We start from the raw sequence: 12,985 nt of genomic DNA, 5'->3' as shown, positions 1-12,985 counted from the left end.
CATCACTTCATCGAGAATTCGACATGCAATTGGCTAACCGAGGAACCAATCAAAACGTTATCACGCACTTCGCTCCGCTGGATTTCACTCCAATTGGGTAACATTGATGCCAATCAAATCATCTCAATATTTTGTGCGTGTGGACCTCTGAGCATCTTGTCATTGGAGAACTCTGCCATTACCTCACTTCAATCCAGCCAATCAAAGAGTCGAAGTGGCCGTCCATCAAATCCAAAACTAACCCGCCCCGGACATGTCCTTATTGTTATTGGCTGACTAACTTTACACGTGGCTGGAACGGGATAAGTTGGAGACCGTGTCAATCAGAGGACTGCCCCGCCTTCCAGGCTCCGTCATGGCCGCGGACCAGGTATGAAATGATCTGTATTTCACCGTCGAACTTCAAATGTGTGGCCGGAGGACCGACAGAGGGCGGTGGATGATGGAGGATGCGACCCCCACCCTCCCCCCCGGTCAAGATTTCATATCGACGCGTGTTTAGGTTAATGTAGAGGCCGTATCCGGCCGTTGTAGCCCCGTTAACCTACAAGCCCGGAGGGTGGGAGGGAAGCGCCCCCCCTGGGCAAATCCCCCCTCCCCGGGCAAATCCCCCCTCCCCGGGCAAATCCCCCCTCCCCGGGCAAATCCCCCCTCCCCGGGCAAATCCCCCCTCCCCGGGCAAATCCCCCCTCCCCGGGCAAATCCCCCCTCCCCGGGCAAATCCCCCCTCCCCGGGCAAATCCCCCCTCCCCGGGCAAATCCCCCCTCCCCGGGCAAATCCCCCCTCCCCGGGCAAATCCCCCCTCCCCGGGCAAATCCCCCCTCCCCGGGCAAATCCCCCCTCCCCGGGCAAATCCCCCCTCCCCGGGCAAATCCCCCCTCCCCGGGCAAATCCCCCCTCCCCGGGCAAATCCCCCCTCCCCGGGCAAATCCCCCCTCCCCGGGCAAATCCCCCCTCCCCGGGCAAATCCCCCCTCCCCGGGCAAATCCCCCCTCCCCGGGCAAATCCCCCCTCCCCGGGCAAATCCCCCCTCCCCGGGCAAATCCCCCCTCCCCGGGCAAATCCCCCCTCCCCGGGCAAATACACCCCCCCCCGGGCAAATACACCCCCCCCCGGGCAAATACACCCCCCCCGGGCAAATACACCCCCCCCCGGGCAAATACACCCCCTCCCCGGGCAAATACACCCCCCCCCCGGGCAAATACACCCCCCCCCGGGCAAATACACCCCCCCCCGGGCAAATACACCCCCCCCCGGGCAAATACACCCCCCCTGGGCAAATACACCCCCCCCCCGGGCAAATACACCCCCCCCGGGCAAATACACCCCCCCCCGGGCAAATACACCCCCCCCCGGGCAAATACACCCCCCCCCGGGCAAATACACCCCCCCCGGGCAAATACACCCCCCCCCGGGCAAATACACCCCCCCCCCCGGGCAAATACACCCCCCCCCCCGGGCAAATACACCCCCCCCCGGGCAAATACACCCCCCCCCGGGCAAATACACCCCCCCCCGGGCAAATACACCCCCCCCCGGGCAAATACACCCCCCGGGCAAATACACCCCGGGCAAACCCCCCCACCCGGGCAAACCCCCCCGGGCAAATACACCCCCCTTGGGCAAATACCCCCCGGGCAAATACACCCCCCCGGGGAAATCCCCCCTCGGGCAATCCCCCCCTGGGCAAATTCGCCCCTTGGACAAAACCCCCCCTCGGGCAAACCCCATGCAGGTATGGGGAGAACGGACGACAGCATGGGGATTCGAACCTTTAATGATCTTTGAAGTGCATCCAGTGGTTCTCAACCTTCCCTTCCCACTTCCAGTAATCTCTAGGGCATTGGGGCTCTGTGATTAGGCTCTGTGAATAAGGCGGTGGGAAGGGAAGGTTGAGAAATGCTGCTCCGGACCCAATTGTGACTGAAATATTTTGCTTGAGAGAAATTGCCCTTGGCCCATTTCCTTTGGAGTTCGGAAACAGTGCACATAACGAGTCAATGAGGGGCGATTCAAACAGGGGTTTTCACACTTTTTCTTTCACCCACACGCCACCTTAAACAATCCCTTACACAGAGCACCGATGGTGTAGGGATTACTTAAAGTGGAAAGAAAAAAGTTGAGAACCACTGTTCCGGAGGGTGGAATTCGCTGCCCATGGAAGCAGTGGAGGTGACCTCATTAAATATATTTAAGACAAGGTTGGATAGATCTCTACATACTAGAGGAATGGATGGATATGGGGAAAAGGTAGGCGGAACAGGCTCGACAGGCCAGATGCCCAACTCCTGCTCCTATTTCTTATATTCATAACTCTAGCTTCCACCCCTCACCAAACACATCATTGAGTGACCCATTCAATTTAGTGATCAGTTGTAGGCAAGCTGGAGCGAGCAGAGTTTGGTTCTTCCACTTCTACTGAGGACTCTGCCATTATCAACATGGTTTCATCCCCAACATCAATGACTCCATGCAGGAATCACCATTATCAGCTCTCATGCCACAGCAACACATTCAAGCTAGAGTTCTCCAAACTAAACTGCAATCTTTCTTTGAGGAATTTCTCCAATTTGCTTGTTTTAATTGTACCAGTGTTCTGTGAATTTAGGGGGGCAGTTTGAAAACCACTGCTCTAATGTAACATTCTGGCCCACATTCCCAGTATTGTGCAGAGGAACTGCTGAACCAGTAGCTTAGTTGGAATATTAAACTCTGCATTTAAGGCAGTGGTTTTCAAACATTTTCTTTCCATTCACATTCCACTTTAAGTAATCCCTAAGCCATCGGTGCTCTGTGATTGGTAAGGGATTGCTTAAGGGAGGATATGGGTGGAAAGAAAATCATCCCTAATTGACTCGTTATGTGCACTGTTTCAGAACTCCAAAGGAAATGGGCCAATGACAACTTTTCTCAAGCAAAATATTTCAATAACAATTGGGTCTAGAGCAATGACTCTCAACCTTCCCTTCCCACTCACGTCCCACTTTAAGTAGTCCCTATGCCATCGGTGCTCTCTGATTAATAAGGGCGTAAGGTGGATGTGAGTGGGAGGGGAAGGTTGAGAATCACTGCTCTCCACCCAATTGTGACTGAAATATTTTCCTTGAGAAAAATTGTCATTGGCCCATTTCCTTTGGAGTTATGGAACAGTACACATAATGATTAAAACAGTTGTTTTCATACTTTTTCTTTCCACCCACATAACACCTTAAGCAATTCCTTACTTAATCACAGAGGCACCTGTGACCTAGGGATTACTTAAAGTGAGTGGATAGATAAGGTTTGAGAAGAACTGAGTTAAAGGCTGCATCACAGTATGGTACAGTTGCTGCAGAGAAGTGGATCGGCAGTCAATCCACAGGATCATAAGAGCGGTAGAGTCTCCCTCCCCACCCATCAACGTGATTGACTGGGATCATTGTCCGAAAAATGTGCACAAAATAACTTAGGCCCTGTACTAGTGGTTTAACCAGGCATACCTGCTCGGGAATTGTGCGGTGTGAAAATGTCGGTCCAGACAGAGCTGGCCAAAATCGACCGGGCTCTGAGGCCTGGGTGGAGAGTACTCTTGGAGTTCTGGCCAGGTTCACCCACCTATCCCCTTTTGGCAGTATGAAACAACAAATGGCTGACTGGGAAGCCTTTGTGATGGCAGCACCTTCATGCATGTGTCACATAGGCGTCCACGTCCTCCAGTATTTACAATAGACTGTTGACGACTACGTTTTCGCTTGTCGCTTTCTTTGTAATTGAGGCTAGCATCTGTAAATCTATCCTGTTCGACATTACAACTGCGCAATTCAACTTCCTGTGGGGCTTCTTGTAAGTGTGTAACACGTCACTTGCGACATCATTGCTGGGGGTGGGGGATTCCCCCCCCTCCCCTTAAAATGCCCAGTTGCCGATTTATGGGTGAAAGGCCAAGGGAGTGCAGCTTTCCCGGGAACTTTATCTGGGTCCAAGGAAGGTCGTCTAGATTCAGCAGTGTGAAAAGGTCTCTTGAAAACCCCGTCCACCCTGCACACGGCATCTTTCAGCTGCTTCCATCAAGAAAGAGACACAGGAGGATCAGAACCATAGGCTGAAGAAGAGCTTCTTCCCACGGCTGCACGACCAAAGGAGCTGCTCGCACCTACCCTCCAAGACCCTCATAATCACGAAACAATATTTATTTGTACATATGAAGACTTGTCCTGCATATGACCCTGTGATTGCAGCCTAGTCCCTGGCTGTACATGTGTTATGTCTGGTTGTATGTCTGCGACTTTTGCCCCAAGGACCGGAGACCGCCATTTCATCGGTTAGCACTTGTACAATCAGCTGATAATAAACTTAACTTGTGTATCCGCTCAGTTGTATAAAAAAACATAGAAGATAAGATTTTGAAATAATAAAGCTTATTAATCATTCTTCAAATCTAGGAATATTGAGACCATTGTAATAATAAGGAAAAAAATGATTGCACTTCTCCAGTGCTTTTTAAGCCGTCTTAAAGTACTTCAAAGGTAACGAAGTGCAATTATTGCTGTGAAGTACAGCACATTGAGTTTGACTAGCAAAACATTCAAGAAAGAACAATGTGATCTTTTCCTTTTACCAAATTGGTTTATATTTAAATTTAAACATACAGCACAATAACAGGCCCATGAAGTCTAGTTAACCTACAAACCCCGTACGATTTTGAAGGGTGGGAGGAGTCCAGAGCCCTTGGGGAAAACCCACATAGACACGGGAAGAAGATAAATTCCTGACAGACAGCACTGGATTCGAACCCCGGGTCACTAGTGCTGTCAGAGTGTTGCATTAAATGCTGTGCTAGCCATGCCGCTCTGAGTTTATGGATCGGTTTCAGCCCTGGATAAAGTCTTCTGACCCCTCTTGTAGATATGCTTGCGATGAGAGCATCCGTTTAATGACTTGGCTCCAACATTGCGTCGATTCTTGATAGTTCACTGCGCCATCCTTGATGTTTTCAATTAAGCTTTCAAAATGGAGCTAGAACTCGGATCCTCGTGATCCAAAGGGCTATTATCATGTCACAAAACAGTGGATATCACTTGAAAGTGATAGTTTAGCCAAGTCAACTTTATTGTCACCTGATTGCATAAGTACAATTCAATGAAACTGCCTTCTCCGGTCCTCGATACAAAACATGCAGAACACAACCAGTCATAGCCCACATACAGACTGACAATACATATGCAGAAAAAATAGACATAATAAATAAATATTGTGTCATGAATATGAGAGTCTCAGATGGTGAGTGTGAGTATTTCCTTTGATTGTTCAGCGTCCTCACTGCCTGTGGGAAGAACCTCCGCCCCTGGTGGTGCTAGCACTGATACTCCTATGGGAGCAGCTGAAAGATGCAGTGTGTTGGGGTGGATGGAGTCCTCAATGATTTTTTGTGTCCTTTTCAGACAATAGACAATAGGAGCTGGAGTAGGCCCTTTGGCCTGTCGAGCCAGCACAGCCATTTTACAGATCATGGCTGATCACTACCATCAGTACCCCTTTCCAGCCTTATCTCCATAACCCTTAACTCCTTTGCCCACTAGAGTCTTATCTAACTCTCTTTTGAACATAATCAGCGAATCTGCCTCTACCACCCTCTGTGGCAGAGCATTCCACAGATTCACACTTCTCTGGGTAAAAAAATGTTTTCTCATCTCCGTCCTAAAGGGCCTACCCTGTATTCTTAAACTATGCCCTCTAGTCCTCGTCTCCCCCATCATTGGGAACAAGTAATCCGACTTCACCCTGTCTATCCCCCTGATGATTTTGTATACCTCAATCATGTCCCCCCTCATCCTTCTAAACTCCATCGGATACAAGTCCAGTTTTTCTAGCCTTTCAGCATATGTCAACACCGCCATCCCTGGAACTAACCTTGTAAATCTGCGCTGCACACCCTCTATAGCTAGTATGTCCTTCCTCAAAATTGGAGACCAGAACTGGACACAATACTCCAGGTGGGGTCTCACCAGGGCCCTGTACAACTGCAGAAGGGCGTCTCTGTTCCTATACTCCAATCCCCTCTTTATGAAAGCCAACATGCTATTAGCCTTCTTCACAGCTTTCTGAACCTGCATGCTAGTCTTCAGTGACCAGTGAACAAGTACTCCTAGATCCATTTGCTCCTCCCCACTCCCTAGCTTGTCTCCATTTAAATAATACTCAGCTTTCCTATTATTGCCCCCAAAATGGATAACCTCACATTTGCTTACATTGAATGTCATCTTCCATTCAGCAGCCCACTCCCCCAACCTGTCCAAGTCCCTCCTCACACCCCACACCGCCACCCAGTTTAGTGTCATCTGCAAATTTGCTCAAATTATTAATAATCCCCTTATCCAAATCATTTACATAAATTACAAACAACTGAGGACCCAATACCGATCCCTGTGGCACTCCACTCGTCACATCCTGCCATCCTGAAAAAGACCCGCTTACCCCAACCCTTTGTTTCCTATTTCTTAACCAATTTCCTATCCATGTCAGCACCTTACCTCCAATACCATGCTCCCTGATCTTGCCCACTAGTCTCCCGTGCGGTACCTTATCAAAGGCCTTCTGGAAGTCCAAATACACCACATCCACAGGCTCTTCCAAGTCCACCCTCTTTGTCACATACTCAAAAAATTCCAGAAGTTTAGTCAAGCATGACTTACCCTTAAGGAATCCATGCTGACTAGCCCTTATACTATTATTTCTGCCTAAGTGTTCTGCTATATCACGTTGATGAGGGAGAGGGGGGGAAGGGAGCCACTCTTATGGTCCTTTGGATTGGCCTCCAATCCATGAGTCTGAATGTGGTGAATGTTTGCCAAGCTGCCTGTCTCCCCTCTGGCGAGCCTTGCTGTACTAACATTGGCTGTGCATTATCTCTACTGTTAAGGACACTACCCTTGGATATAACTGTATAACCATCTATTGTCTTTCATTATTGTACCATGAGTTCCTGCTAATAAAAGCCATGATTATTGTTTGACCACATCGTCTTTGTCTAGTTCATCAACTGGCCCTTCAATTTTATTAGCAGAAATGGATGCAGCCCTCAAGCCAGAGCGGCTGATAATCGACCAGTCTGCCCCGAGGGCCAGAGAAATTTTCAACCACTGGATTGCTTGTTTCGATTACTACATGGCTCGAAACAACGTGGTTGATGAGGCGATACAGTGGAGCCACCTGAGCTCCCTGCTGGGTAAGGTCCCTTTCGCCATAATACAAGGAGCTAACACTCTCACTATAGCCCGGGAACGTCTGACTGCTTACCACGGAATGTGGTGCTTGCTCGACACCAGAAACCCGGGGAAAGTGATGCTGCCTATACGCTGGCCCTCGACTCACTGGCAAATGAATGTGATGTCAGGACAGTCAATGTGCAACAACACCGCAATGCCTTGAAGCTGGATGCTTTTGTCAATGGGATTGACTCCAGTTACATCCGACAGAGGCTGCTGGAGACGGAGCCCTTAACCTACGACCAGGCAGTCACTCTAGCCAAAACACTGAGAAGTGCCATGCGGTCCAGTGAAATGCTAGAAACCAAAAAGGAAACATCCAGGAGGGCCGGAACCCCAAAGGAAAGAAAAGGGCGAACTCCTGAAAAATGCTACTTCTTTGATAAGAACTGGCACCCCAGACAGAAGTGCCCGGCTCGATTTGCTACCTGCAGCTTTTGTGGGAAACTCGGCCACTTTGCTAGAACGTGTAAGGTGAAAAGTACTCCCACTGATAAGAAGAAGAAGAGAAGCACCAAGAAAATGGGTCCTGGAGCTACAGGAATGGAAGACAACGGTGAAAAAGTGGAATCTTCAGACGAGCAGGCTGAATCGACTTCAAGTGACGGCGAGGTGAGATCCCCTGTGATAGCTCAATTGACTGGGGATGTTACGGACTGGAACGGTCGACTATGAAGGGGGAGGTGAATGGTGAGACTCTTGATTGTCTAATAGCCTCTGGGAGTACAAGCGACATCCACAAGAAAGTTGCCAGAGCCTTAAATTTGCGGAGATATCCAGTGAACCGAAAGATATCGATGGCTTGCAATGAACTTACAAAAACTGTACGGGACAAGTGTAAAGTTACTTTAAATTCGCAGGGACATTGCCTTGCTGATGTGTGGCTCTTTATTATGCCGGAGCTCTGTGCCCCTGTGGTACTGGGGTTAGATATTCAACCTCAGATGAACAGTGTAGTGTTAAATTTCGGTGGGCCACTACCCACACTTACCATCCCCCATGCTAGTTACTGCGGTCTGTCCACATTAAAGATCAAAGCTCCTTCCCTTTTCAGTGATTTATCCCGAGTGTCAGCCAATTGCCACTAAGAGCCGTTCTTACAGCAAAGAGGATTGTGAGTTTATCAAAGTGGAGACTCAGAAACTGAACCTAGTAAGAGTCCGTGATGGGCCCAAGTGGTAGTCGTGAAAAATCACACTAAGAGACAACTGGCTATCGACTACAGCCAGACCATCAACTGTTACACGAACCTGGATGCCTACCCCCTGCCACGCATCAATGAAATGATTATTCAGATAGCGCAATACAAAGTGTTCTCCACTATCGACCTCAAAGCAGCTTATCACCAAACCCCATTAAGAAAAGAGAACGGCCCTATACGGCTTTTGAGAGTAATGGGGGGTTATACCAGTATAAAAGGGTACCTTTTGGGGTCACTAATGGTGTGTCCATGTTTCAGAGGGAAATGGATAAGATTGTTAGGACGTATGAGTTACAGGGTATGTTTCCCTATCTGGATAATGTCACTATCTGTGGGAAAACATAGGCTGCACATGACAACAACTTAAAGAAATTTTTAGCAACAGCTAAAGAACTCAACCTTACATTTAACGAGGGCAAATGTGTGTTCAACGCGACAGAACTATGCATTCTGGGCTACATTGTCCGCAAGGGAGAAATCTGCCACGACCTGGAAAGAATGGCCCCCCTTAAGAAGTTACCACCCCCAACTCAACAAAAGCCCTTAGAAGCTGTATGGGATTATTTTCCTACTACTGCAAAAGAGTTCGGGACTATGCCACGAAGGCACGCCCTCTGTTTGACACTAAATCTTTTCCTCTCCAATGGCCTTGAAGGCTTTCGAGAGAATTAAAGCTGATCTTGCCAAAGCTGCACTCTCGTCCATTGACGAGGATGTCCCATCCAAGTGGAAACTGATGCCTCAGATTGTACCTTGGCAGGAACCCTTAATCAAAAGGGCAGATCTGTGGCATTCTTCTCCCGCACGTTACGTGGACCTGAACTTAAACATTCTGAAAAAGAAGCCTGGGCTATTATTGAAGCTGTTCGCTACTGGAGACGCTTTCTAGCCGGCAGAAAATTTACTCTTGTCACTGATCAGAAATCTGTAGCCTACATATTCAGTATTAAACACAAAAGTAAAATCAAGAATGATAAGATGGCACGCTGGCGAATAAAACTTTCACCTTATAATTATGAGATCCAGTACAGACTGGGCAGGTTAAATGATCCCTCTTACGCATTGTCACGATCTGCTGCTGGTGCTCAGCTGGAGGGGACTGTGCCACCCAGGAGTCATGAGGTTCTTCCACTACATAAAGGCTAACAACCTTCCTTACTCTCTGGAAGAAGTCAGGAAACTGACTAAAAGCTGTCCTGTTTGCACAGAATGCAAACGGCAATACTTCAAAGCTCTGGAGGCCATTCTCATCAAGGCAACCCGACCTTTTGAGAGGATTATCTTAGATTTTAAAGGACCGTTACCTTCCAACAACAAAAATGTATATTTCCTTACTGTAATTGATGAATATCCCAGGTTTCCCTTTGCAATACCCTGCCCTGACGTCTTGTCAGTATCTGTCATTAAGTCACTTGACAGAATTTTCAGCATTTTTGGTTTTCCCAATTACATTCTTACTGATAGGGGTTCAGCATTCATGAGTGCTGAACTGTAGCGAGCTCTGCTACGGAAGGGGATTGCCACCAGCCGTACCACGAGCTACAACCCGCAGGGCAATAGGTAGGTTGAAAGGGCTAATGCTACAGTCTGGAAGACTGTTAATCTTGATTTAAAAACACATGGTTTCCCTGTTACCCGATGTTAGGAGGAGCTGCCTGAGGCATTACATTCTATTCGGTCTTTATTGTGTACTGCAACAAATCAAACATCTCATGAACGTATGTTTGCCTTTCCTAGGAAATCAGGAACTGTGATTGACTGGCCAGCCTGGTTATCTGAGCCTGGAACCTACTCAGGCGCGTAAAACAGACCCCTTGTCCAACCAGTTCAGCTACTGTATACTAACCCCAACTATGCTCATGTTAGATTCCTAGACGCGAGTACTGACACTACCCCTAAGAGATCTGGCCTCGCCTGGTTCCCCCCTTCCTCACACCCCTACTCAGAGGGAGCCTGAGAGATTGTGCTCACCCCCCAGAGCCTGTGACCCCTAATAAGCTTTCAAATGGCCATGCTGAGGTCCACTGCCTCACGCTGGCGATTCTGGAGCGTGTCCAGAAGTCAGCCTTCCCACACTACAGACCTAGGACCTGTACCAGTTACCAAGGTTGCAGAGGAGCCACCTGTTTTGAGACGAAGCATCAGAATTGGTAAACAACCTGATAGGCTGACATATTCATAAAACATCTCATTATATTTCGATTGCTTGCTAGATACTGGCATATTTTGGCTGATAGGGTATCTCAAGGCCAAACATGGTATCCATGTATCGCTTGCTTCAGTCTTTCCTAGCAGCTGTCCTTTTGATTTTAACCCTTCTTCTGCCAGGGGGAGACTGTGGTGAATGTCTGCCAAGCTGCCTGTCTCCCCTCTGGCGAGCCTTGCTGTACTAACATTGGCTGTGCATTATCTATACTGTTAAGGACACTCCCCTTGGGTATAACTGTGTATGCACCTATTGTCTTTCATTATTGTACCATGAGTTTCTGCTAATAAAAGCCATGATTATTGTTTGACCACATTGTTTTTGTCTACTTCATCAACTGGCACTTCACTGCAACAACCATACCACACTGTGAAGTAGCTGGCCAGGACGGTCCCAGTGGAGCTCGGATTCAGATGTCACATTAATTGTCAGAGTACATACATGACATCACATACAACCCTGAAATTCCTTTTCCTGCAGGCGTGGCAGAATTACCACTAATTGTTAGTACAAAAAATAAACATGTAAACAAACAAAGAACTGTAAATAGAAAATGAATGTAAACAAACTGGCTGGGCAATACAGAAAGAACAAAAGAAAATCAATAAAGTGCACAAGTAAGAGTCCTTAAATGAGTCCCTGATTGAGTTTGTCGTTGAGGAGTCTGATGGTGGAGGGGGAGCCGCTGTTCCTGAACCTGGTGATGCAAGTCTTGTGGCACCAATACCTCTTTCCTGATGGCAGCAGCGAGAACAAAGTGTGTGCTGGGTGGTGTGGATTCTTGATGATCACTGCTGCTCTCAAACGGCAGTGTTCCCTGTAGTGGGGAGGCTTTTTCCAGTAATGTCTTGGTCTGTGTCCACTACCCTTTGCAGGGCTCTATGTTCAGGGGTATTAGTGTTCCCACACCAGACCTTGATGCAGCCGGTCAGCAGACTTTCCACCACACCCCTGTAGAAATTTGCCAGAGTTTCTGATATGGCAAACTTCCGCAAACTCCTGAGGAAGTAGAGGTGATGATGTGCTTTCTTCACGATGCCATTGGTGTGTTGGGTCCAGGAAAGATCCTTTTAACTCCCAAGAAACTAAATGTGCTCACCCTCTCCACCTCTGGTCCCTCAATGATCACTAGATTGTCTACCTCTGGCTTTCCTTTCCTGAAGTCAACAATCAGCTCCTTAGTTTTGGTGACATTGAGTGCAAGGTTGTCATTGGTGCACCTTTCAGCCAAGTTTTCAATCTCCATCCTGTACGCTGACTCATCCCCATCTTTAATAACCCACTACCATGGTATCGTCGGCAAATTTGTAGATGGTGTTATTGTCATATCAAGCTACACAGTCAAGGTGTAAAGTGAGTAGAGCAGGGGGCTAAGAACACAGCCCTGTGGTGCTCCAGAACTAACAAAGATAGTGGAGGAGAAGGTTGACATAATGGTGGCCATTAACCTTGCCCGCTTTAGTCTTCTCAGGGAATGCAATCACTGTTATGCCTTCCGGACAAGTGAGGTGATGTGTGTCCATGATAGGTCACTTCTTAAATGAACCCCTAGGACTTGGTGCTCTCCACTCTCTTCACTACAGATGTGTTGATGTGAAGTGGAGATTGGACATTCCTGATCCTTCTGAAGTTCAAGATCATGCACGGCACGGTTAGTGTAGTGGTTAGCACATCGCTATTACAGCACCAGCGACCTGGTTTCAAATCCAGCACTGTCTGTAAGGAGTTTGTATGTTCTCTCCATGTCTGCATGGGTTTCCTCCAGGTGTTCCAGTTTCCTCCCACACTTCAAAAATGTACAGGATTATTGGGTGGCATTAGCTTGTAATCATGAAGGGCCATAGAAAACTGCAACACAGAAAATAGGCCACTTGGCCCTCCTAGTCTGTGCCGAAACATTCCTCTCGTCCCACTGCCCTGCACCCATTCCATAACCCTCCAGGCCTCTCCCATCCATGTATCTATCCAATTTATTCTTAAAACTTAAGTGTGAGCCCGCATTTACCAGGTCAGATGGTAGCTCATTCCACACTCCCACCACTCTGAGTGAAGAAGTTCCCCCTAAACTTTTCACCCTAAAGCCATGTCCTCTCATAAATCTATGTGGAAAGAGTCTACTTGCATTTACTCTGTCTATTCCCCTCATAGTTTTGTAAACCTCTATCAAATCTCCCCTCATTCTTCTACGCTCTAAGGAATAAAGTCCCAACTCTTAAATCTTTCCCAGCAACATCCTAGTAAATCTTCTCTGCACTCTTTCAGTCTTACTGATATCCTTCCTATAGTTTGGCAACCAGAACTGCCCACAATACCCAAATTTGGCCTCACTGATG

The sequence above is a fragment of the Narcine bancroftii genome, chromosome 13 (assembly GCF_036971445.1).
Source record: "Narcine bancroftii isolate sNarBan1 chromosome 13, sNarBan1.hap1, whole genome shotgun sequence".
NCBI lineage: Eukaryota > Metazoa > Chordata > Chondrichthyes > Torpediniformes > Narcinidae > Narcine > Narcine bancroftii.
The sequence above is the reverse complement of the archived record's forward strand: the minus strand, read 5'-3'. Positions refer to the sequence as shown.